General features: G+C 42.0%; 2 long non-coding RNA genes across 2 annotated transcripts; one reads left to right on the top strand and one right to left on the bottom strand.

The window, feature by feature from the left end:
• Positions 1-21449: 21449 nt before the first annotated feature.
• LOC124708518 lies at positions 21450-23339 on the top strand. The gene is made up of 2 exons (XR_007005183.1): positions 21450-21555; positions 22223-23339. It is a non-coding gene; the product is annotated as an uncharacterized LOC124708518 (long non-coding RNA).
• Positions 23340-23446: 107 nt separating this feature from the next.
• LOC124650328 lies at positions 23447-24197 on the bottom strand. Its single transcript, XR_006986952.1, has 2 exons — positions 23822-24197; positions 23447-23717 (listed from the first exon to the last, which is right to left on the bottom strand). It is a non-coding gene; the product is annotated as an uncharacterized LOC124650328 (long non-coding RNA).
• Between the last annotated feature and the right edge of the window lie 490 nt (positions 24198-24687).

Raw genomic sequence — 24687 nt, 5'->3', positions numbered from 1 at the left:
GTTTTCTTATGGTCTTCAACTCCTTTTCTTCCAACCATTGGACTTATGGTTAGAATATTGGTCTAGGTCTTAACTTATGGTTTTTACTTTTTCTAAGGTCTCGCGAAGAATGTTGGTGGTGTATCCACTCAATTGTGGACATCCAATGTGAATCCTTCGACTAAATGATTATAGATCTAGCTATTTGGCTGACAAGATTTTTATTTGTTCACAAACTTTTGTTACAACTAATTAAATCATGGACTATTTGTAATACCAACTGATACCAGCTGTGGTTATTATACCAACTGTGGCTATTTGATATCTAAAAATGGATTCTATTATAGGTTCTGATCAACTGGACGAGACATCTTCTACTTTATCTCGTAGTATTGATATTATACCAATTGTGGTCTTCTGATATCGACTATGGTCTTCTTATGTCTGCTATGATTTCATATATCACCTTCCTTCATTCAGGGTTTATTTTGCAAGAAAACCACTAGCTGACACTATGAATATAGTATCCTAAGTGATTTCCCATGCATTCCCTCTTCTATGTTGACTATGGATCTGCTTCAGCTTCACCATAATCACCATATTTCTTACCTTCATGCTTCTCATGTACTAAAGTAATCCTCTGTTGAGGTAAAGCATGAATGTTGATTGGCACTTCCTTCAGAGTATTGTGGTTGCTTCCCACAACTTTGTTTCCTTTATCTGATGAACCTTCATCTTGTCTTCAAAATATACAGAATTCGTCACTTCCTCACACGAATACCATTACCCTCTAGATCTTTAACATCAAGTAGGAACTTGATATTGCAACATGCATTTGCATATAAAAGTCAAACTTCATGTATGGATTTAGTCAAACAATAAAAATCCAATAAAATCCAAGAAGATTCATCTTTGTGCTTATAATACACATCATCATAAGGCTGAATATAATAGTTGAGTAAGACATCTCTAAACATCAGGCTGAGATGTGTAGTATATAACACCACATAAGATAGGTTTGTATCGTGATACTTAGCACGAATATGTGGATTCTACTATTTGTCTCAACCTTTACCTTAATTGCACATTTGCAATGAGATAAACTTGAAACAAAGTGGTTTGGGATGGTTAAGGTTAACCTAATTTTCTTTGGAAGTACTACTTAACTTAGTATTATACTATATATAAGTGCTATTGAGGACTATTTTGTATGATACCTCTAGTTCTAATATGGTTATTCTGAATACATATTTATTAGGATACAGTTCCTATACTTCTAAGTGTTTCTACCCTAAGCATATGGTCATGATGTGCTTGGCACACTTCCCATATATTTCTGGAACACAATTCTTGCACTATAGTTTTGCACTTGGTTTCTTATTGTACTCCTCTTAATTAATTATGAGGTTCTAGTCCATCACATAATGATTCTCAGGTGAATCATATATGATTACTATCACTACTCTGTAAGTAGACATATTTTATTCATATCTCTCTTCCTTATCTCCCATGATTGACTCATCATGGTCTATACTACCTCATATGACTCATAGTTATCACTTACTATCAATTGTTTCACATGTCTAGATAGTTTTACCTACTCATTACTTAACTTGATCTACATCTTCTATTAGGATATCTTAATTATCTTCATCAATTGATATAACTCCTATTACCAATCTGGATAACTCTTACTTAATCATAACATATGTTGGTATACATCTTCCACTAGGATATCTTCCTTATGGTTGTATCCTCTCTTTGGACTACCATGTATTGTATACCAGTTGTGGTCTACTCATATTTATTTTAGGGTCTTAAGAGTATGCTACATACTTGAGATTAACTAACTAATTTCCCTTAGGAAGGATATGTAGGAAATGTTGACTCAAGTGTGTCAGGATTATTCTCAAGTGAATATGCATCTCAAGTCATAAGAAGATTTGGTTTAACTAAGACGACTTCCTATAGACACTACCAATCCTATAGGTCTCCTTTGAAGGGTTTTAATCCTAGGGTCAAAGCATTTGCTCTGATACCAACTGTGGTGACCCGGCATACCACTTCATGGTGTAGTATGCAAGTCTGATATAACACCAATGAAACACCGTTCCACTAGTATTATATCGCTCAGAGTGGTACAACAGAAACATATGCGGGTCCAAGGCATGTCTATAGAATTACATACATACTACGTTACATAAGATCAGCACAGACCTCCTACTTTACAATGAGGTAAAACTGCAAATAACTCCGGAAGAACGACTCGTAGACTAGTCTTATCACGAACTCTATTGGTAGAGTATCTAACTAGCTACAGAGGCTATGAATAGATTCTAGCTAAATAGGAGCTAAGTTTAGGAAGCTAGTTCCTTTCTATTGCTAATCTAGGTTTCTCCTTGTTGGATGTGGTATCTGACTCTTCTGACAGGTTCCTGTCCCTTGAAGTAGTTGTTGACTCCTCGGTCTTCGTGTTGCACTGTAGATCCTCCTTCGGTGCCTCCATATATAAGCAGGGGATTTAAGAGTGAGATGAGTACGAGCGTACTCAACAAGTTCATTATAGGAAAGAGGTGTTTAATGCACTAGCTACGACATTAGACCAGAAAGTCCAATACCAATGCAGGTTTTCATAATCATTTCTTCAAGAGATTGCTTTTATTCGGAAGAACTATGTCCGTCAGCCTTCACCGGTTTACTAGAACTTCATGGAGTTCCTTTCCGGCAGCGTTCGCAGTTCCATATCCCGGAACAGGGAGTGACAGGTCACGGTTCTTTACACTCTGCAGAGGTGTGTTGCTTTACCCATAAGAGATCTTAACCTTGGTGCCAACCAAGGCTGCGAGCTTGTCCACACTTCCTATGGTGTGAGGCCCGGTATAAGGTCTAGCCAATCATGTTCCTCCGCTACCTCGAACACCCACCCTTTGTTGCATGCCCCGACCCCGGGTCCTCGCCGGTCCCATTATTCCCATAGATTTCAGGGTGGACCCCGACCACGACGACGATCCGGGATCGAACCAAACTCCTTCGCCGGTAGCTGCAACCCATCATAGACCGCAATACCGTGGGGACTTAAGGCTTCCCCAGCCTACCGCTTGTTCTTCGAGCGACAAGTGTCTACGGACTATGCCGTGGGGACTTAAGGCTTCCCCAGCCTACCGCTTGCCCCGACGGATACAAGTGTCTACGGTAAAGCGCATCCGTTGATGAACGAGAGGTGGAAACACTTTTGACTACTCCGTCCCACTCCGGATCTTATGGTTAACACGGGTATTACGGCACAAGAATCACTTGGCGACATTTGTTGTTTAATCCTAGATGGATATAAGCCCGTGCAATGGAACCTCCACCATATCAACACAATCCATGGTTCCATTGCCCACCACATAGTCATATTCATAGTTATGAAAGTAGTGGTTTTGATTTTTATGCAATAGTGATAACCATAATACTTTGCAAGTAATTTGATAGAAATACTCAAATGACATGAGCAAGTGATGAACTTGCCTTTCTTGACTGCAAGATTATGCAGGCAAGGTCTTCGATACGTAATAACTCCAAATTCTGAAATAGCATCATCGTCCGGTAAAGACGATGTTTAAAAGATTGACAAGGATGCAATAATGCATAAGTATGAGATGCAATCGCTCTAAGCGTGACCTAACCCCGATGATTTAGGATCAGTGAGTTGTAATGATTGGTTTAGGGTGTGTTGCACTTTTAGAGTGATTCACATACAAGGTTCTTATTCAGGTGTGATTACTTGGTATTATCAACAGGTAGACAATAAAGAATAATAATCAATTGAGCACATAAAGAATGATATTTGGCATAATGTTATCAAGTAAAGAACAGTGGTCAGTTTTAGTACTAGATGGCATGGTTAAGGATTAATTATCATATACTTCAAAAGAATAACTTTTGAAGAACATGTTCTTTAATAAAGAACAAGTATGATAATTAGGTTGGTGGAGTTCTATAATTTATTATGGTTCCAAGTAGTTTTTGGAGTAAGTGTTAGATGGATCACAACAATGTTGGACTCATCGACACCTAGGGCTTGTAAGGTTAAGATAAGCCTAGGCATCCTAAGCAATTCATTATACATGGTTGTTGTCAAGGTTGGTTTATCTTGCTAATGATAGCTGGCTAGGGTTTATAGGTCCTTATAAGCAGTGGTTGGTGATGATTCCTTATTTTCTTCAAAAGAATAACTTTTGAAGAACATACTTCTTAAATAATAAGAAGTATATCAATTAGGGTTGAGGTTGTCTAGGTTTGCTATTGGATCTACTAAGTAAGGAATGGTTGGTTCCTAAATAGGATGGTTCATAAGCATCTCACACTAGTAGGGTTTAGTGGAACAGGGTTATGTAAAGTAAAATAGTAGGTGTGGTTGATGTTAGGGTTCATCACAATGGTGTGATGCTAAATAGGAATGAATAAGGATGATGGCTTTGGTAATAGGATCTAGGGTTTACACTTGGGTTAGCCCTACTTAATTATCTAGGTCTCGATGAAGATGAACACATGGGATGCTAATTAGTAGTGATAGGGTTCCCATATTTTATGTGGATTTGAACTAGTATTTAGTTGCTAGATATGAATCTATGTTTACTGGTGAAGTAACATGATCACATGTTACTTAGGTTTAGGTTTGGGAACAATTTAGGGTTCATAAGAAGTAATGGAGCTAGGTTCTAAATGTCATTAGGGTTTTAAGATCCCACATGAATTTATGAACTACTATTTGATGTATAATGGAATTAGGGTTTTCTAATCTACCATATAGTTCTTAAGGTAATAACTTCATTATAAGGTTGAAGTTATTAATCAATTTAAATTAAACACAAAATTTGATTGGGCATTTTTTTTGATTAATTAATAATTAAGGCAATTATTAATTAGGGTTTAAATCCTCCTATTAAGGATTTAATAAATTATTAGCAAAGGAAAACTTGTTTTAATAATTTCATAATTTGCTTACTGGTTTTTATTAATTTTGTAAATTTTTACTAATTATTGAATTTTAATTGAATTTAGAATTAAAATTAAAGGTTTAAATAACAAGTATTAAATAATTAATTTTTTATTAAAAATAAAAATTTCATTTTATATTTTTATTGGATAGAGTTTTCTTTTCTAAGAATTTTAATATCTTATATTTATTTTTCTGAGTTATATTGGATTTTATATGATTTTACTAAGTTGCAGTAATTTTCTGGAGTAAATTTAAATGAACAACATTTTTGTTACCGTGGCAGAACCTAACCCAAGTCAATGACCCGTGGGGCCTAGGCCACGTAGGCTGCCACGCGGGCATGGACTAAGTCCAAATCGAGAGCATGCCAGGGTCTCACGGTGGTCGGCAGGATTCCGGCAATCGCCGTCGTTTGCGGGCTCGCGCGGGCAGCGAGCTAAGCGGGCTAGACTCGGGGTGATGTGGTGGTCGGCTTGATGGTGGCGCCGCTGTCTTTGGGTCGCCGGAGCTCGCTCGACGGTGAGGTGCGGCGGCGGCAGCTACGGGATGGATGATACGGCGAGACTACGGCGATGAATCGAGCAAGGCGAGACTTCCAGAGGACTCAGGAGGTTACCAGGAACACGATGATGTGGTCGGAGAGGCTCGGGGAGGCTTGGGTCGCCGGAATTCGTAGTTGCCGGTGCCGGAGAAGATGCTGTCGTCGGCGTCGATTTCGGGCACGGCGGCTCGATTCCTCCCGTGGGCGTAGCAAGTCGAGGACGGTGATCACGCCGGTGTGTTCGCCTTGGCTTGGAGAGGCTTCTATCGCCGGCGGTAATGGCGACTGGCGGAGCCAGGGTTCCGGTATGGGGAGAATTGAGACGAGAAGGAAGCAAACCGAAACTAGGGTTCGTCGTCAAGCTTTTATAGGGCGTTGGAGCACGCCTCGTCACGCCGTCGAGGAAGGAGAGGTCGCCATCGAGAGAGGAGAAGAGGATCACGGCGTGCTGCTGGCGTCCATGCGCGTTGAAGAGATGAGGACGAGCTCCTCCTTTTATTTTTCTGCCGAAGAGGTAAGTTGGCTGGGCTGGGCTGCTACTCGGGCCGTGGTGCTAGGTTGCCAAGGTGGGCTGATGCTGGGCTCCTTCGCTGTCAAGGTCCAGGTAAGGTTCTTTTCTCTCTTTTTTTTTCTGTTTTATAATTCTGGTTTGAATTCCAATTTGAATTTCCTTTCTATTTTGCAAGTATCTTATATGCTAATTCCATTTGGGATGTTGGGTAATGACTATTACACCCATGTTCCATTTGAAACAAGTATTTTTATATTGGATTATATCACATACTTGTGTTTTATCCAAGATAGCAAATAGACATGAATTTATATTCTCATTTTAATTTTCTTTTTCCTTGTGAATCAAATATTTTGGATTATTATAGTTGATACTTTCAACTCAAAGTATTTTAAAGGTTGTACTAAGACTTGGTTTCAATTTAGGGAATTGGTCACTTGCACATGTTTTTTTATATGAGCACCAATGTATTATGGTTTTATAGTATCTATGGTAAACCCCTTGTTAAGGTTAATACTTTTCATTATCTTTGAAAGTATTTATGTAGGTATTATTTCAATCATGGTTGATCTTGGTTACAAGGATAATTGGTGGATTTGTACACACATGGTTTTAATTATGAAATGTACCACAAGGTTTTTCTTATGTTCAAGAATTGAAGCATAAGTTTTGATTAATGTGCAATACTAGGGTTCTAATGTTATTTACCTAATGGCATATGGTTTGGAATCTCAATTATAGCCTGATTTCATATGGTGATCACCATGGTGATGCATAAACTAGGTTTAAGGTATAGTACTAGATTATAGAGATGAAATGACACCATATTGCATGCTAGGGTTGAATCTCCCCTAACCATGATAAGGTGATGGCTTACTTAACATTTTATGATCTCCTCTAGTTACTAAGATATTGAGAATTGGTTTCATCTTCTACCAACTAACTTCAATTATTATCCACAATTTATTATTAAAGTAACTATATTGATTGTAGTTCTTTTTATAGTTAACTTTGGTCATATGAATAGATGGTTTCTCACCATATTAAGTATGGAGTTTTACTCTAAGGTTTTCTAATGTTTCTTAGGTGAAGCATAAGGGGAATGTAGATGTGGTAGAATTCTACTTATGATCACCAAGTGAATCACAAGGTAAGGTTAGGATATAAGCCTATGGTTGCTTACTAGCTACCTCCCTATGATTTCATGTGGTGAATGAGATCTACTTATCCTATTAGGATTTAATTTATCCTCACATATCTCCAAAGCATGATCATATATTATATATGATCATCTTGTTCTTAATATTTTTAACTTCAAGCTCTTTAGGGTTTATGATCATTACACAATTTATAATGATCAAAGTTTGACTTCCTAAGTTATCTCTCAAGTATTAGGTTTCTCACTCCCCAAGATTAAGTATTGTCTTGATCAGCTCAATATAACACTTCTATTTTACTTTCTGGGATGGAACTACTATGGTTGCTTCAATAATTTATATCCCAGGAGAATGCCTGAGATCTTCTGTTAGGGTTCCACTTAAATAATGTTGATATTATCATCTGGGTATATGGATAGTTCTCTCCCTCACATTCAAGTGTTGGATTTAACTTTCTTGAGTGAAACACCTTAGCTTGGGCTCTCTTATAAAGGAATGGATTATTCTAGGTTATGGTGTACTCCTAATACTCTAGTTCAATGGTTGTCCTTTATTCTTAAATAGATAAAGCTATGATTTGTATGATTGGTCTCCCTCATTTTGGAAAGGACTTTAATACTAACTTAAGGTTAGGCTCCATAGAGATTGATGTGATCATCAATATCTATGTTTAACATAAATGGTTTCTCTCTCTAGGAATGTCTTGAATAATATCATAGGGTTCCTCTAAAAGATGATGATTTGAATACTTGGATGTATATCCAAGGTTTAGCTCAAGGTTTGTTATTGCTTCTCTAATATTTGTTATAGAACTCTCACCTCTCTAGGTTTGATGTACAATAATATGGAATAGAGAAGGATATATATTTCTAGAGTTGATCTCCTTGTCATGATTCCATGTTTTAAGTGGAATCAATACCATGAGGTGTATGGTAGGATCATGGATTTGTTTTAAGATATGGAGAAGATGAGTGAAGAATAGTTTCTCCAATTATTGTTACTTGATTTCCAATTAAATGGATGTTCTTATGTTATGGCAAGGAATATCATGTGTGATCTTTAATAAGATCAAGCAGTTGACCCTTGATTAATAAGTTCGTGTATTGATTTTAATTCCATTTGATCTAACCCCTTAGATCAACTTATCTCTACCCGAAACAAGGTTTTAGCAAAGTCACATTGAGGTTTATAGCACTGGACTTGATGAGCTACTTCAATTCCACCAAGGTCAAGTGAAACTTCGATCATCGTGACTGTTTTACTTTAAAGCGCGAAAATTCCCCAGATTTTCTATGCATGAATGAAATGCACACATCTGTTTCCTCTATTTTTGTAACCCCATTACCTGGGATATACAGTATGTCACCTGCTATTGGGTCGGCCATGGCTCTATGACCGTTCTGTGCAACACAATGGCTATGCCAATACATATCACTTGGAGTTCAAGGGAAAGAAAATTAACTTGCAGCCTATGTCACCACAACAAATTGTCAATGAATCTCGTCAGAAAGTTGAAGTAAACTTGGAGGATGCATCCATAGGTAAGTGAGAGAACTGTAATACCGTGAGTGCTAGTGCTATAACGAAAAGTGAGAGAGTGAATTCCTTAGTGCTATTAGCCACCAAGGATATGAGAGAATTTAGCGAGGATCCTACAGCCATGCCTCTTGTGCTCATGTACAAGGGTGAGGTTTTGGTTTCTAACGACATGACCCCTATTTCCCTGGGTGTTTCTCATGTGTTACAGGAATTCAGCAACGTGTTTCCGGAGGAGGTGCCCGCAGGATTGCCACCATTGCGTGGTATTGAGCATCAAATTGACTTGATCCCCGGCACCTCGCTGCCCAATAGGGCGCCATACAGGACAAACCCCAAAGAGACGAAGGAAATACAGAAACATGTACAAGCGCTACTCGACAAAGCTTATATTCGCATAAGCCTAAGTCCTTGTGTTGTTCCTGTTATTCTCGTTCCTAAGAAAGATGGTACATGGCGCATGTGTGTAGATTGTAGAGCGATAAACAACATTACTATTCAACATCGTCATCCTATTCCCCGTTTAGAGGATATCCTAGATGAATTGAGTGGTGCTGCTATTTTCTCTAAGATATATTTGCGTAGTGGTTAGCATCAAATTAGGATGAAAGAGGGGGATGAATGGAAAACAACCTTTAAAACAAAATTTGGTTTATATGAGTGGTTAGTGATGCCTTTTGGTTTAACTAATGCACCTAGTACTTTCACAAGGCTGATGAACCATGTTTTGCATGATTTTATTGGCAAGTTTTTGGTTGTGTACTTTGATGACATATTAATTTACAGCCGCAATGAATCTGATCATACTATGAATATTCGACATGTCTTGCAAGTGTTGCGTGATAATAAATTCTATGGTAATCTTGAGAAGTTCACATTTTGCAAAGACAAGGTCATATTTCTGGGTTATGTTGTCTCTAAGCATGGAGTAGAGGTAGATTCATCTAAGATTGAAGCAATTCAAAATTGTCCTACTCCCATGAATGTGAGTCAAGTAAGAAGTTTTCATGGTCTTGCTGGGTTTTATAGAAGATTTGTGCCCAATTTTAATACTATTGCTGCACCTTTGAATGAATTCACTAAAAAGGTTAGTTGCATTTGAGTGGGGCGCATCCCAAGATCATGCTTTTGATGAACTGAAACGATTGTTAACTTCTGTATTGTTGCTTGCACTTCCCGATTTCAATAAGCAATTTGAGATTGAATGTGATGCTAGTAGTATTGGAATTGGTGGCGTGTTGATGCAAGAGGGTCGCCCAATTGCATATTTTTCTGAGAAACTGTCTGGTGCTAAGTTGAACTATCCTATACATGATAAATAATTGTATGCTTTAATTAGAGTTCTTGAGGTTGGCAACATTATTTGTGGCCAATAGAATTTATCATACAGTCTGATCATGAAGCTTTAAAATATCTGAAAGCTCAATGTAACTTGCATAGGCGTCTTGCTAAGTGGGTTGAGTTCATTGAGTCTTTTCCATACATTATTAAGCATAAGAAGGAAAAACATAATATTGTTGCTAATGCTCTATCTAGGAAGAACATACTATTAAAACTCAACTTGATGTTAAAATTCCTGGATTAGAGGTTCTATGTGATTTGTATGCTACTGATCATGATTTTGCTGAACCATATCGCTTGTGTGCTATTGGTAAAGCATGGGAAAACTATCACATACATGATGGGTTCTTGTTTAGAGCTAACAAACTATGTGTTCCAGAATCGTTTGTGCGTTTGCTCTTATTGCAGGAATCACATACTGGAGGTTTGATGGGTCACTTTGGGCGTGAGAAGGCGCTACTCATGCTTGCTGATCATTTTTGTTGGCCAAAGATGAGGCGGGATGTGGACAGGTACGTGAAGAGATGCATTACTTGCAACAAGTCCAAGTCCAAACTGAAGCCTCACGGTTTGTATACTCCTTTACCGGCACCTACTACACCATGGGAAGATATTAGTATGGATTTTGTGTTGGGTTTGCCGCGTCCTAAAAGAGACCATGATTTATATTTTTGGTAGTGGATAGATTTTCAAAGATGTCACATTTTATTGCTTGCCACAAGAGCGACGATGCGTCGCATATTGCTAACCTGTTTTTCAGGGCGGTACATTCTACCACAGAGTTGCGTCCGTTTGAGGTGGTGTATGGTTTCAAACCCATTACTCCACTTGACTTGTTGCCTCTACCCATACATGAGAGAGTCAATGTGGAGGCATCAAAGAGGGCAGATTTTGTACGGAAGATACATGAGAAGACTAAAGAACTGATTGAGAAGAAAGGCAAGAACAATGCTGCAAGGATGAATAAGAAGCAGAAGGAGATGTTGTTCAAGCCTGGAGATATGGTCTGGGCACACTACAACACGACCGACCCTACAACACATATCTTCCAACGGTGGTAATATGTGTATCTACCGTCCACCTCTCCCACGTCCCCACCCTTAAGTCCGCCCCCACCCCCGCCTCTACATCTCCATCCCAACTCCCGATCCCCAATATTTGTCAGTCCATCTAACCCTAATAGCACTACGCCGCCACAAATCAAGCCATGGAACAACATCTACTCTCTTCCTCTCCAGCTTCCCCAGGCGGCGACTACGCAGTGAATGATGCGGGGGCGCGTGTGCAACGAGAAAGGGTGAGGCGGAGCATGGTTCTAACGGTGGACCAACGGCAATCCAGGCTCGACTCATCGTTTCCCCCTTTCAGATTTATGTCTGTTTTTCTCGTTCTTGACTAGTTCCGCAACCTTGCCGCATCAGATTCTCTTGGTTGGTGGTGACGCTGAAGGCACTGATGGGGATTTCAGATCGGGGGAGACGAGGGCAGTCGGGCTTAGGACCTGCAGGCTGCATCCACCGCTGTTGACATCGCTGCCGGCATCGTCGGTAGCCATCTCATGTCTATCCTCACATGTGCCTAACTGTCCGCCCGTGATATTATCTGTTCACTGTCAGGCCTGTCACAGGTACGTACATGACTTCTCACCTAATGCATTGCGAGTGCCAAATGCAGAGTCTGGTTTCCCATGCGCAATGTTCTAAGTATTTAAGTGATCAGTTAGAACGTGAAATGATTAGTACTATTTGCAAATGTGCATATGTTCATGTTCTGATTAATGACCTATTTCGTCTTGTAGCTTTCACCAGCTGGAAATTTAATTCCTGAAGTTTCAATAGGAGAAACTTGGTTTTACTTTGGCAGATTAGAAGAAATTTGTGTGTGAACTAATTGCCGTGGACCCTTATCTTGGCAAGGTAAGGTACATGTTCTCTATGTAGCTATAGGGCTGGAACTGAAGTTGTTGGTAGAGCAAAAAATCTGGGTGTAGATTCAGGGTTATTTAAAGTATGCCCATCGAGCTTTTTTGTAACTAGATCATGTCAGCAGTCCTTCCCAAACTTTACCATTATGCGCCGCGTATAAAATTCGTTAGGATCATCTTCATTGTTTATTGCATCTTGTCTTTATGTTGATTATAAACAGTAGTCAGTTGCAACAAATACATGGCCAAAGAGTAAAGACTAATCATGAATCTGTCTGCACATTATATATATATTTTACATATTCCAGTTTATCCATGGCCAACATGATTATCTAGGTGTATTGCCCCTTATTATTATTTTCTTACTGCGCTCTGTTTAGAAATACACAATGAGAAGCACGTGCAATGCTCATAAGTTCCACCCAAATGTCAGTTTGGCTAGTGATGGAAATCCACGGCCAGAATAGTAAACCTCCCCTATTTGAACTGAACCCTGGAGCAAACTACTAAAGTTAACTTCAGTTATGCAGGTGATGTTAACTGAATGGACATGTTATTTGTGTTCCCTACTGAATACTTGGAATTTTGGCTGGCAAACAAAGGGAGTGGAACTATATTTTTATGTTTGCTGGTTTTGAGGCCACTAAAAACTCCTATTTACCTAGAGGTAAATGCAAGCCAATCACTCATGCTATGTGTTACACTCATTTTGCTGATCTAGTTAATTAGAGGGTTATGATATGCTATCGGATGGACAGTTCATATCTTTATCGTGGTTACTTATCTTTCTGTCTTTCGGTCTGTGTGGTAACGAGTTGACACGTGTAGGTGCAATGGGCTAGTTCAGGTTGATGGTATATGGCACATTGTCCTACATGCAGACTTGCGTTGGCATGCTACTGATGTGTTAAAAGAAATTCCAAGCAGCATGCAGGCATGAATTTAAAGGTATCACCAACTGAGATGCAGATTTTCCGTTTTTCTTCCATTTTTCAATAGACTTTACTCTACATGTACGTACATCATGAAGTGCCTAGGGACATGGTCTTACTATTGTTAAAACCACATGTCTCTTTTCAATTTATGAAGGAAAGAAACATGTGTGTTTACAACATCAAACTTGGATGTATGTTCAAACTTTAGTACTCTAATGATTATTTAAAATGATGTTACTTCTGGCAACCAGCATGATTTTCAGAACAAGAACTCAAAAGCGCCTAATGCAGCTGCGCTGTCTAGTGACAAACACGACTTCTTAATATGTTATTTCTAATATTTATTTGCATTGGGCACTGATGTTTCTTCAATTGTTGTGTTAATAATTTTGCCTTTTCCTGTAGATTCAAAAGATAAATGGATGATGATATGGGTAACAAGTTGAGTGGAAGGAGGACATTGTTATTTATGCTGGATACTATACTTCACATATCAGGATCTTTAGTTATCTTTACTACCTCTGATCCCATTAAATTGACGTTGAAGTTGTGAAGATCGCGTGCATTGTAAACATAGTATTTCAAGATCACATGGTATGCGCGTTGATTAAAATCGACCGAAGGGAGTAGGAGGGAAGTGATATTGTAAACATAGTATTTGTATATGTACCACGTGGATGGTGTTCCTCTTGTAATGCTACAATTTTAATTCAATATATATCATTCTCTTCTCTATGAATAGTGATATTAACTTTTCTTACTTCATGTATATGTCTTGAAAGCACAACATGAACCCAATTCAAGATAATTGCAAAATAAATTAAAAATTTGTAATATTATATGTGGAACACCTCTTTCAAACGTTGTAAATATTTAGCTGATCTATTATATATTAAAAGTATATTACGAACTAACCAGAAAATAGATAAATAGCTAGAAAATCCCACAATAAACAGGAAAATCTGGCCATCTATTTTACGGTCTAAAAATTTATAGCCAATGGATCAATGAAGTTTCAATTTGGTATTAAACTGAAGGAATATTACCCACCTTTGCCACCATCACGGTACGTAATGTGCTCTCAAACCCTAAACCGATCTTACTATTTTTCCTCTAACTACGAGGCTGGCCGCCGTTTGCATTGTTTACGTAATTAAACGATGACCTGACTGCTTTTCCTCCCTGCAAGTCCGACGGCCGCCGCATGCGATTGTTACCGTCGTGAACCGCTCTCCTCTTCATGTAATCAAGACACCATATGGTGAAGGTATGCCTATGTTTTCTCCACACAATGATTCCAATCTGTATGTCCACTCATGTCGTTTCGACTCACCAGCCATTGTAAAATCACCCCACCAGGAGTTTCAAGTACTATGGCGCCGCTGGTCAACAGAGCATGGAAATCTATTCAGATTTATTTGAAGTCTGGAATCTGGAAGTAGAGAACTACAAAAGTTACATAGACTGGAGCTTGCGTTCGTAGTGTATGATGGAGGCAGTCATCAAGATAAGTGAACCGGGAATTAATCTACAAGATTTGGTACTGCCAAACGTCTCCAAGAACCTCATCTCTAGGCGATGCCCTGGGCCTGGGGAATGGGGAGGTCTCCACTGGCCTCGACCGCGGTCCTCAGCCACTGCAAGGCGATGGCAGGAGTTCGATCGTATATCTGCAGTTTTGATTGTACGTGATAGTGTGGTTAGTGCTCCTCAGCTCCTCCATATCTGGATTCTAGAGGCTGGACCTTTCCACTAGTTTCTCAGTTTATGATCTACCGTCATACACAGGAGCAAAGGGCCTCGCCATCAGACACGTAGCAAAAGAAGAGGAAAATAGCCAGGAAAACAATCATCTGATCTCAGCAAGGGGAGTAAAATTCCGTTTATTTGTTCTTTTCTCTTCTCTGCACTCACCCCTTCTTTTTATTGAAGCTCACTGTCAGGTTAAGATGACGTTGACAGATTTATTCATAGCTGCAGGTCAGATACCGTGGTACATGTCTATTTTATAATTAGACTTTAACATAAGGTAAGCATATAGATTGCTTTCCCCTTCCCTATTTACTTCACTGATTTATTATATTATTATATTTTGAAAGCGCAGATAATCTGTTTGCTAAATTTCCTAGGGGCAAACTGATTTACTTTTCGATTCTGTCTTACAACATTGGTTTATTACAAGTTTTATAGTAGTTGGCATTTTTAATAACCGTCCATTCACCTAGATCTGATGGAGGTAAATAGACGGAACCAAACTAACGGAACCAAAAATATGGGACCGGAACCAAAATTTGTAGGACCGGAACCATCAATATATTTTACGAATATTATAAAAGACGAGCGCCCTTTTAAGCGGCCAAAGGATGGAACGAGACTGCACGAATCTTAAAGCAACAATCAATTGACATCTGCACACATCTTAAAGCAACGAGCAAATCTCTCTCCCTGAAACGTCTCTCTCATCTCTCGCCATTCATCCTCTTCCCCTCTCTCAGATCAGGGTTGTCAGGGCCCGATGGCCGCCGACGCCGACGAGGTAGGTAGGAGAGGGACTCGTGCCCTGATACAGGAAGGAAAACGAAGATAACAGGGAATAAAATGTAGGGTTTTGCATAGCGTGCCTCCCAACCTCCCGCTCCTACCCCTTTATACCGAGGAGTAGGACCACGCCGTTTAGATTATTACAATTAAAAGGTTCAAAACAGAGATAAGCCCGTGACTAAGTCCGGAGCAACGGACGCCGTCGGATCCCTCACGAGGCATTGCCAGCCCGCAGATGCACGAGGCCCGACAATGCCCCCCTCGAGGCAAGACCTCAGGGCTTGAACTCTGGCCAAGTCTTCATCACGAACTCGGCGTCTTCCCAGGAAGCTTCATCCACTGTCATACCTTCCCAATGAATCTTCCACTGAGGCACCGCGACATCGTAGTCTTGCACTGGGTGCTTGCGAGGAATCATGCGGCGCTCCACGACTGCTGTCGGGAATAGTTTGACCTTACCTTCTGGAGTAACCAGTGGAAGCGAAGGAGAAGGAACAGCATTTGCGCCCGTGTGCTTCTTCAGGTGGCTGACGTGGAAGACATCGTGTAGCAGAGTTCCAGCAGGCAATTGGAGTTTATAAGCTCGTTTGCCCACCAATTGCGTGATTTTGAAGGGACCATACCAACGAGGAGTGAGCTTCAGTGGGTTACCTCGACCCAAGGCATTCTCTCGATGTGGCAGCATTTTGAGGTAAACCATGTCACCCAGCATGAAGGATCTTGGAGTTCTGTTTTGATCAGCATACTTCTTCATCTTAGTTTGTGCCTTAGCAAGGTTTTGTTGAAGTAATGTGATCACTCGTTCCTTGGCACCCAAGGTTTCTTGTGCTTCTGGTGACAGAGCTGTGACATTGTGGAGTTGAGTGAGTACAGGGGGTGGGTACTCATACAATGCTTCGAAGGGAGACATCTTGATGGCTGTATGAAAACAATCGTTGTACCGGAATCTCGCTCGCGGCAAGTACTCACTCCATTTCTTTGGTTCTTGGAATGCCATACATCTCAAATACTGCTCCATGCATTGGTTGACCCTCTCTGTTTGACCATCCGACTGTGGGTGATAAGCTGTCGAGAAGTGAAGGGAAATCTTCATGGCTGAAAATATTTCTGACCATAACTTGCTGAGGAATATGGGGTCTCTGTCTGTTGTGATCACTGTAGGAGGCCCATGCAATTTGACAATTTGTGACATGAACAGTTCTGCGACAGTTTTCACTGTATAAGGATGAGATAGTGGGATAAAATGGGCATACTTGGTCAGGCGATCCACCACAACCAATATGACATCAAATCCTTTTGATTTTGGCAGCCCTTCGACGAAATCCATGCTTATCTCAGACCACTTGGTGTGTGGAATGTTTAGGGGATCTAGCAACCCAGGATACTGCACCTTTTCTGTTTTGGAAATTTGACAGACAGGACATGAAGCAACCTTTTCTGTCACAAATTCCTTCAATTTCGGCCAATGGAACAATTGCTTGAGCTTGTGGTAAGTGACTCTCATGCCAGAATGTCCCCCAAAAGCAGAAGAGTGAATGGAATCAAAAATTTGCTGTTTGAGGTTGGTAGCTGATCCAATACATACCTTGCCCTTGTATCTCAGTACCCCAGATTGTGCAGTATAGTGAGGGTGGCTGTCTGCATTGATAGTTACTTCCTGCAGAATTCTTGTGTATTCATTGTCCCCCTCATATGACTTTGTTATGTCAGTGGCCCAAGTTGGTACCGCTAGTGCCACTGGTAGGCAAGATTCTGCAGATTCTTCTGGTTGGTACTGTCTGGAGAGAGCATCCGCAGCCTTGTTTTCCTTGCCTTTCTTATATTGAACAGAGAAATCAAATTCCAGCAACTTGAGCATAAGTTTGTGTTGTATTCCTTCCAATTGCTTTTGATTGCCAATGTACTTAAGACTGCACTGATCTGTTTTGATTACCAATTTGTTCCCAAGAAAGTAATGCCTCCATTTCTTTACTGCCTGCAGAATAGCCATAGCTTCCTTTTCATACACAGACAGTACTCTGTTCTTTGGTCCCAATGCTTGACTGTAGTATGCCAAGGGTCTGGATTGTTGCATCAGCATCGCTCCCGAGCCGACATCACGAGCATCTGTTTCTACTGTGAAAGGCAGGGAGAAGTCAGGTAATGCTAGGAGTGGGGGTTGTGACATTACCTGCTTCAGCTTGTCAAAGGCAGCTTGCTGGTCAGTTCCCCATTGGAAGGCATTCTTCTTCAGTGCATTATGAAGTGGTTGGCAGATTAGGGCATACTGTGGAATAAATCGCCTGTAGTAGCCAGTTAGTCCTAGGAAGCCACGCAATTTCCTGACTGTCCTTGGAATTTCCCACTTTAGGATGTCTTGAATTTTTGCTGGGTCTGTAGCTACCCCATCACCAGAAATGATGTGTCCCAAATACTCAATTTGTGGCTGGGCAAACTGGCACTTGGAGAGCTTGGCTTTGAGTTGGTTAGTCCTCAAAACTTGCAACACCACCTGCAGATGCTGAATGTGTTCCTCCTTGGACTTGCTGTAGACCAGAATATCATCGAAGAAAACCAACACAAAGTCTCTCAGGTGAGGAGCAAAGAGTGTGTTCATTAGCTGCTGGAATGTTGCTGGTGCATTGCACAGTCCAAACGGCATGACGAGGTACTCATAGTGCCCCAGGTGGGTAGAGAAAGCCGTCTTTGCAATGTCTTCCTCGTGCATACGTATCTGGTGATATCCTGAGCGCAAATCAAGCTTTGAGAAGAATCTAGCTCCATGGAGTTCATCCAAAAGATCTTCTATTACTGGTATGGGAAATTTATTCTTTATTGTCTGCTCATTCAATCCTCTGAAATCTGTGCACAGACGCCATGATTTATCCTTCTTCTTCACTAGGAGTATGGGGGAAGAATATGGGCTCTTACTGATACGGATTTCCCTTTTTTGGATCATTTCTCGGATGATTTTCTCCACTATGTCCTTCTGGCTGTGTGACATTCGGTAGGGTCGAATGTTTGGTGGTTTGGCGTCAGGTTTCAGAGGGATTTGGTGATCTATATCTCTGACAGGGGGTAGACCACTGGGAGCTGCAAATATATCTTGAAAAGACTTCAATAAAGCTTGTATATCTTCAGCTAATAAGGGACTGTTTTGATCCGGTAGCTCATTGTCAACTACAGTGTAAAGCAGCAAGTATCTAGTAGCTCCCTGTGCTATTAATTTGCTGCACTGGTCAGAGGAGATGAGCAAGTTATCCATAGGGAATAAGTGGTCATACAGTGTCAGTAACTTCCCTGTTACTCCAATAGTCAGTTTTCTTTCCAGGAAGTCAAATGTGACAGGATTATGTTGCTTGAACCAGTTGACACCCAGTATTATGTCCGATCCTTGCAGCTCCAGTATTCTAAAGTCAGTGACAAATTCATGACCCTGTATAGTGAATCTGCAATTTTGTGCTATGGCAGTTGAAGAAAGAATTCCACCTCCAGCCACTTTTACTGTTCTTTCAGTGGATGGTGTCATTCTGATCTTGTGCTTCTTGGCAAAGGATAGATCCATGAAGGTACTTGTACTCCCTGTATCTGCCAAAGCAATTGCCTGGGCCTTGTTGATGTGGAGGAGGAGGGATATAGTGGAATCACTAGGACACCCATTGTAAGCAGCTGAAGAAATAGCCATGACTGCTTCATCTGCTGGTGCTGCCATAGGGGCTGCTGCCTGTGGTAGTTGTAACACAGGAGGTGCTGCCTGCTGTGGCGCCAGTATTGGAGCTGCTGGGAGAGGCAACTGTTCAATTTCTGGTGGTGGTGGGTCACATAGCAGCATATCCAGGTGTTCTTCGTCCTCAGTGTATCCTTGACATTCAATCATATTGATTGCTTGCTGCATTTGAGGGCACTTATGTCCCAAGAAAAATCTTCCATGACAATGCCAACATTCTCTTGGTGCTCTGTTTTGTGGAGGAGGTCTGTTCCTGTTGTCTCTTTGTGGAGGATAAGCTCTTGGGACAGGAACTACAGGTGCTGCTTTCTTCACATTTACCAGATAAGCTTGTTCATACTTGCGAGCATACCAATAAGCTTTCAGCAACGAATCTGGTTTTTGGCATTGGACCAGATGCTTGATACTGTCCTTTAGGCCACTGACAAATCTGTCTACAAAGAAGTCTTGGGGAAGATAGCTTCGCTCTCTCTTCATTTGAGTCATCCAGAGTTCATACTGGTCAATATAAGCATTCACCGTACTGGTTTGCTTGAGTAACTGTAGTTGATCCATTGGATCATTGGCAACATTGTCAGGAAATCTTTCAATCGCATACCTGACTCAATTCCTGCCAGTTGATAGAGTGCAGATTCAGCCCAGAACTACTAATCCAGGTTTTTGCTTGTCCCCTGATATGGGCCAGTGCCCATTTAACTCTGCTTTCTGTTGGTATCTCCACCAGGTCAAAGATGTCCTCACACTCAAGCAGCCAAGCTCTAGGTGATTCGCCATGGAATGTTGGTATCTCGACGTGAGGTGTGCGCAATTGTATCTCAGTATTATGGTGGTGGGAATAAGTGTGTTGCTGGACAGAAGTGGGTGGTGTGGGGAAACGGTTTTGTATGTTTGGCGGAGTTGGTGGTGTGGGATGTTGTTGGCTATGGAATTGTGGGTGGTGTGTGGTGTAGTTTGTGATCTGGTGGTTGTGTGGGGGGTGATAGTGGTGTGTAGGCTGGGTGGTCGAGGGGTTTTGAGGAAGTGTCTGTGTGTGGGAAGTGCTTGCTGATGGGTTTGGTGTATGGTAGTACTGTGGCTGGGTGGAAGGATTTGTGCGCTGCACAAACGTTGTCTGCGCTGCCATCCCCTCTGTCGTCTGCACACCGGTTTCGGACACGGACTTCTGTCGAACAGCTTCGGTGCGGGGTGGCACAGGTAGTTGTGATGGTGTTAAGCGACCCAAATTTGGTGGAAAAGGAGGAGGATTTTGTGGCGCAGGTGTGGCTTGTGGTGTCGGAACCTCGGGAATGGGTGAAAGCTGCGTGCTTGAGCGAGGGGGAGGAGTAACCAATTCACGTTGTTGGCCAGTATCAGGGTTGGTCGTACCTTCCGATGGCGCAAGCCTGTCGATGCTGGATTGCATCCTCGCCATCATGCCGGCCATGTTCTCCATCTGGCTTGTGAGCATGGTAATGGCTGCAGATGACTCTGTCTGGTAGTTGCGCAGGCGTCGTCCGACAGAGCGAGCATCGCGCTCCGCTCGCTGTTGCGCACGCAGCGCCGCCAGTTCAGCGTCTGTAGTCGATGCCGAGCCGATGATCGGTGCACCGTCGCGGCTCCGGCCACGAGATGAGTTCCTGGACCTCGTCGAGGCCCTGGATCTGGTACGGTCCGACATCAGGGGTGGGGATCTGTGGGTGGGAGGGAGGGAAGAATTTCGCCGCCGGTGCAGGAAACGTGGGAGGGAGGGTGGGAGTCGCCGTGGTCAGAGAACCGGTGCTCTGATACCACCTTGTCAGGGCCCGATGGCCGCCGACGCCGACGAGGTAGGTAGGAGAGGGACTCGTGCCCTGATACAGGAAGGAAAACGAAGATAACAGGGAATAAAATGTAGGGTTTTGCATAGCGTGCCTCCCAACCTCCCGCTCCTACCCCTTTATACTGAGGAGTAGGACCACGCTGTTTAGATTATTACAATTAAAAGGTTCAAAACAGAGATAAGCCTGTGACTAAGTCCAGAGCAACGGACGCCGTCGGATCCCTCACAGGCATTGCCAGCCAGTAGATGCACAGGGCCTGACAAGGGTGGTCTCTCCCCGGCGATCTCCATGTTGTTCTTGTGGTGAGCGGTAGGGCGGCAGGGGCCAAGTAGGTGTGAGCTAGTGGCGCTGCTGTTGGCTGCGGGCAAGCGCAGACGGGAACTGCTGCGGCGGAGCCCGGCCCAAGAGGGGACCCGACCTGACGGTGTTGTGGCCAGCACGGGCAGCGACGGAGGGGATGTGGCCGGCGAGGGGAGGAGCGGCGGCGGCGTTTGATTTGAATCTCGGTGGGTACGGGGTTGTTCGGCGGCGGGGACCTGAGTGATTGTTGGCCGCCGGAGCTAGGCGAGGAAGGAGCGGGCGGCGGCGGCGCAACTTCTTGGTAAGTACTTGTACGTTCTCCCTCCTTCATGTTTCGCTAGTCTTGTTCGTGCTGAAACTAGGTGCAAGCATGCGATCTTCCAAGTACACGCCTTGCAATTGGTCTGCTAACTAATCTGAATGTTGCAGTGAGTGCTTAATGTTTATTTAAAAAAAATAAAAGAGGGGAAATTATAGTTCTAAATGGTTGAACATATATACGCATCGATGCTTTAGTTTTTGTCTAAACAATCTTGCAATAGAGCTACTGCCGTTCTGAGCTGCTGTAGGCCTGTAGTGCACTATTGCATCATAGGCTTATGGACTGATTCATAGAATGCTTATTGACTACATGCAGAATGTGTCTGAACTATTAACAGAATATGTACTTCGTGTTGTACAGAAGGCCTGTAGTTTATAAGTATTCAAACAGAAGGTGCTGTATGCAGTACATATTCTGTACAAGAGAACTATTACAATCACAAACTGTAAGCAGAGCTGCTGTGGGCCTTGCAGTTTATAAGCATTCAAACATTGCCGTTCTGAGCACAAATATCTCTTGTTTGCAACACACAGATAAATAGAAAGCTTATTGATTGATTCATGATTATCTGTGCTTCATTTTTATCTTTTTATAGTTCGACATATTGTTGGTTACTTCTGAACTGATCTTGATTTTTCATTGCAAGTAACTTCTATTGCCTGCTGCAACCTGCCCATTTGGAGAAGTATAAAGACCCATCGGTTCTCTTTATCAACAAATTTTCACCAAAGGAAGAACATGAGCTCCCTGTCTTCATTTTGTGTGCATGCTCTCTAGCATGTTTTCCTTTTTGTTCTTAACTAAGGCATGGACTTTTTTTTTGTAGCTTTCGGTTATTAGTGTATTTTGTTATATTGCTGTCTAAGGTGCAACTTTCCTGCTTCTGTAAGTCTATAAAAAAAAGTTTGCCAAAACTATGTTGTTTTTAGATTGCCACTTGATGCTTTTCTGCAAAAAAGTAGCACGTCAATTACTATGTCATTTTCACTATACATTATCTATTGTTTTAACATCATGCTTATAATCTGCAACTTTAGGTCGTCGATTAATTTCTATCTCAAGTAACTTACCTTACGCAGAATGTGCATGTGGAGCTCCATTAGTTTTGTTAATGCTGGCTAATGGTTGTCATGTCTGCTGCTACTCTGGTGTGAATTCTCAGGAATCCTCCCCTGCACTGCCCTTTTACTTTCCCAATGTGCTGTTTAGTTGTTTACACAGGCATGCTCCTATCTTATAAGTTGATCTGAATAACAATTCATACATGTAGAGAAGCTTCATGATTTCTGCTTTTGCTTCTGTTTGTAATTGTTGGGTTGAATTGTTGGCAGATATTGCATCCACAGTGTATCAGAAGGGTAGCAGCTTTTATACTTGCTGGGCGTTTTGTTAGATGGACAAGAAGGTAGAGCAGGAGCGCGATGAGATGGACGGGAAGATGAAAAAATAACGTGATGCCGTGGAACAGAGGATAAAGCGAAATGTGAAAACATGTTCCCTGAGTTGAAGATAGTCCATGATGAGATGGACAAAAAGGTGCAACAGGAGCGCGAGGAGATGGACCAAAAGGAGCAACGGGAGCGCGAGTCAGGACAAACTATCTGCTTAGTCACATTTAATTCAGCTTGGCATGTGATCCAAAACCGAGAAAATGTGGTTCTTGATAAACTGGCATATTGAGTTTTGAATCATTTTTTTTGTCATTCTATGAAACATTTATTTATCTAATCAAGATGCTCTTCACTTGAGCTCATTGCAATTTAGATAAGATGCTCTTTACTTGAGCTGATTGCAATTTTGTTATACATTAGCACAATGGACAGGGGCTAATCAAGTTGTGTATATATGTCTACATATAACAAGGAAGAAAGAGAATCCAACAGCAGTATGGAATAAGCAAAAACAAAACAAAGAATCCAAGAGATGTATGCACATAACATCAGGCCCCAAGATGGATGTATTTATTTAGACCCCAAGAGATGTATGCACATAACATCAGGCCACTACCACAAGTGAAATTTACAAATCCATGTGCTAATAAGATGTCTTCTCAATGCATCCTCTGCTTTCTAAACCTCTCAAGCCCTTCACCATCTCCATAACCAAAGCTGGAGGCTGTTATGTGCGCCATTTTTAGCCACCTGCAGATCAGCACAAGCAAAGTTAGATTGACAGAAAGTTCATAAGGTTCTGTGTGATTACAAATACAAAACGATAGATGCCTGATTGATAGCACGGACCATACCTGCTATGTTCATAGCAGCCCAACCTCCTATCTTCACACATGGCACTGACCATTTCATCTTGGATCGTCTACAATCGAGCAGAGACATCGTCATGTTCCTGGAATACTGCACATACATAGTAGAATCAGTACTGATACTTACTCCTGCTGCATTTCAAATCAAATATCTGAACTTAAAGGATATGTTGTGCGTTAGCAACAAAAGAAAGTCCAGGTTCCTAACAACTGTGAATTTTAATCGACGTATTTATGGTATCCTGGTGCTTCACTCCTGGTGATCATGAATCCAACATGGAAATCGTGGTCCCTCGGATATTGTATGTAGAACTAGTGCTTACCTGATTATATACTACGATAATCAGAATAATAAATTGAAGTTTACCGACGGCCACAAAAGCGATTGAAGGAGGCGACATGGATGAGGAGGCAGAAGGCGCGTCCGCCGTGATCTCGGGCGGCGCTCGTCAGGTAGGAGTTGGATGATGCCGGCGATCCCAGCGACGGCGGCGGCTCGCGGCTGCGACGGACAAGATGGGGCCCCGCGACAAGGGAGGGGGCGGCGGCTCGCGGCTGCTACGGAGAGGCCGAGGCCGTGAGTCCCCGCGACGGGGGGACGGGCGGCGGCGCCTCGAGGCTGCGACGGAGAGGCCGGGGCCGGGGCAGCGACGGGGGGAGGGGTGGCGCTATCAGCGGCGGCGTAGACTGCGGCTGCGGGGCGGCGGCGTCGGCGGCGGCTGCGAGGTGGTGGCAGCGCGTGCTTGTGGGAGGAGCAGGACGAACATAGTTGATGTATCTATGGGATCTTCATTTTTATTTAATTCTGTGATTAGATGAATTGACTCAAAACTCAAAAACGTCCGTTCAGA

This window comes from Lolium rigidum, chromosome 4 (genome assembly GCF_022539505.1).
Source record: "Lolium rigidum isolate FL_2022 chromosome 4, APGP_CSIRO_Lrig_0.1, whole genome shotgun sequence".
Taxonomy (NCBI): Eukaryota; Viridiplantae; Streptophyta; class Magnoliopsida; order Poales; family Poaceae; genus Lolium; species Lolium rigidum.
The sequence above is the reverse complement of the archived record's forward strand: the minus strand, read 5'-3'. Positions and strand labels throughout refer to the sequence as shown.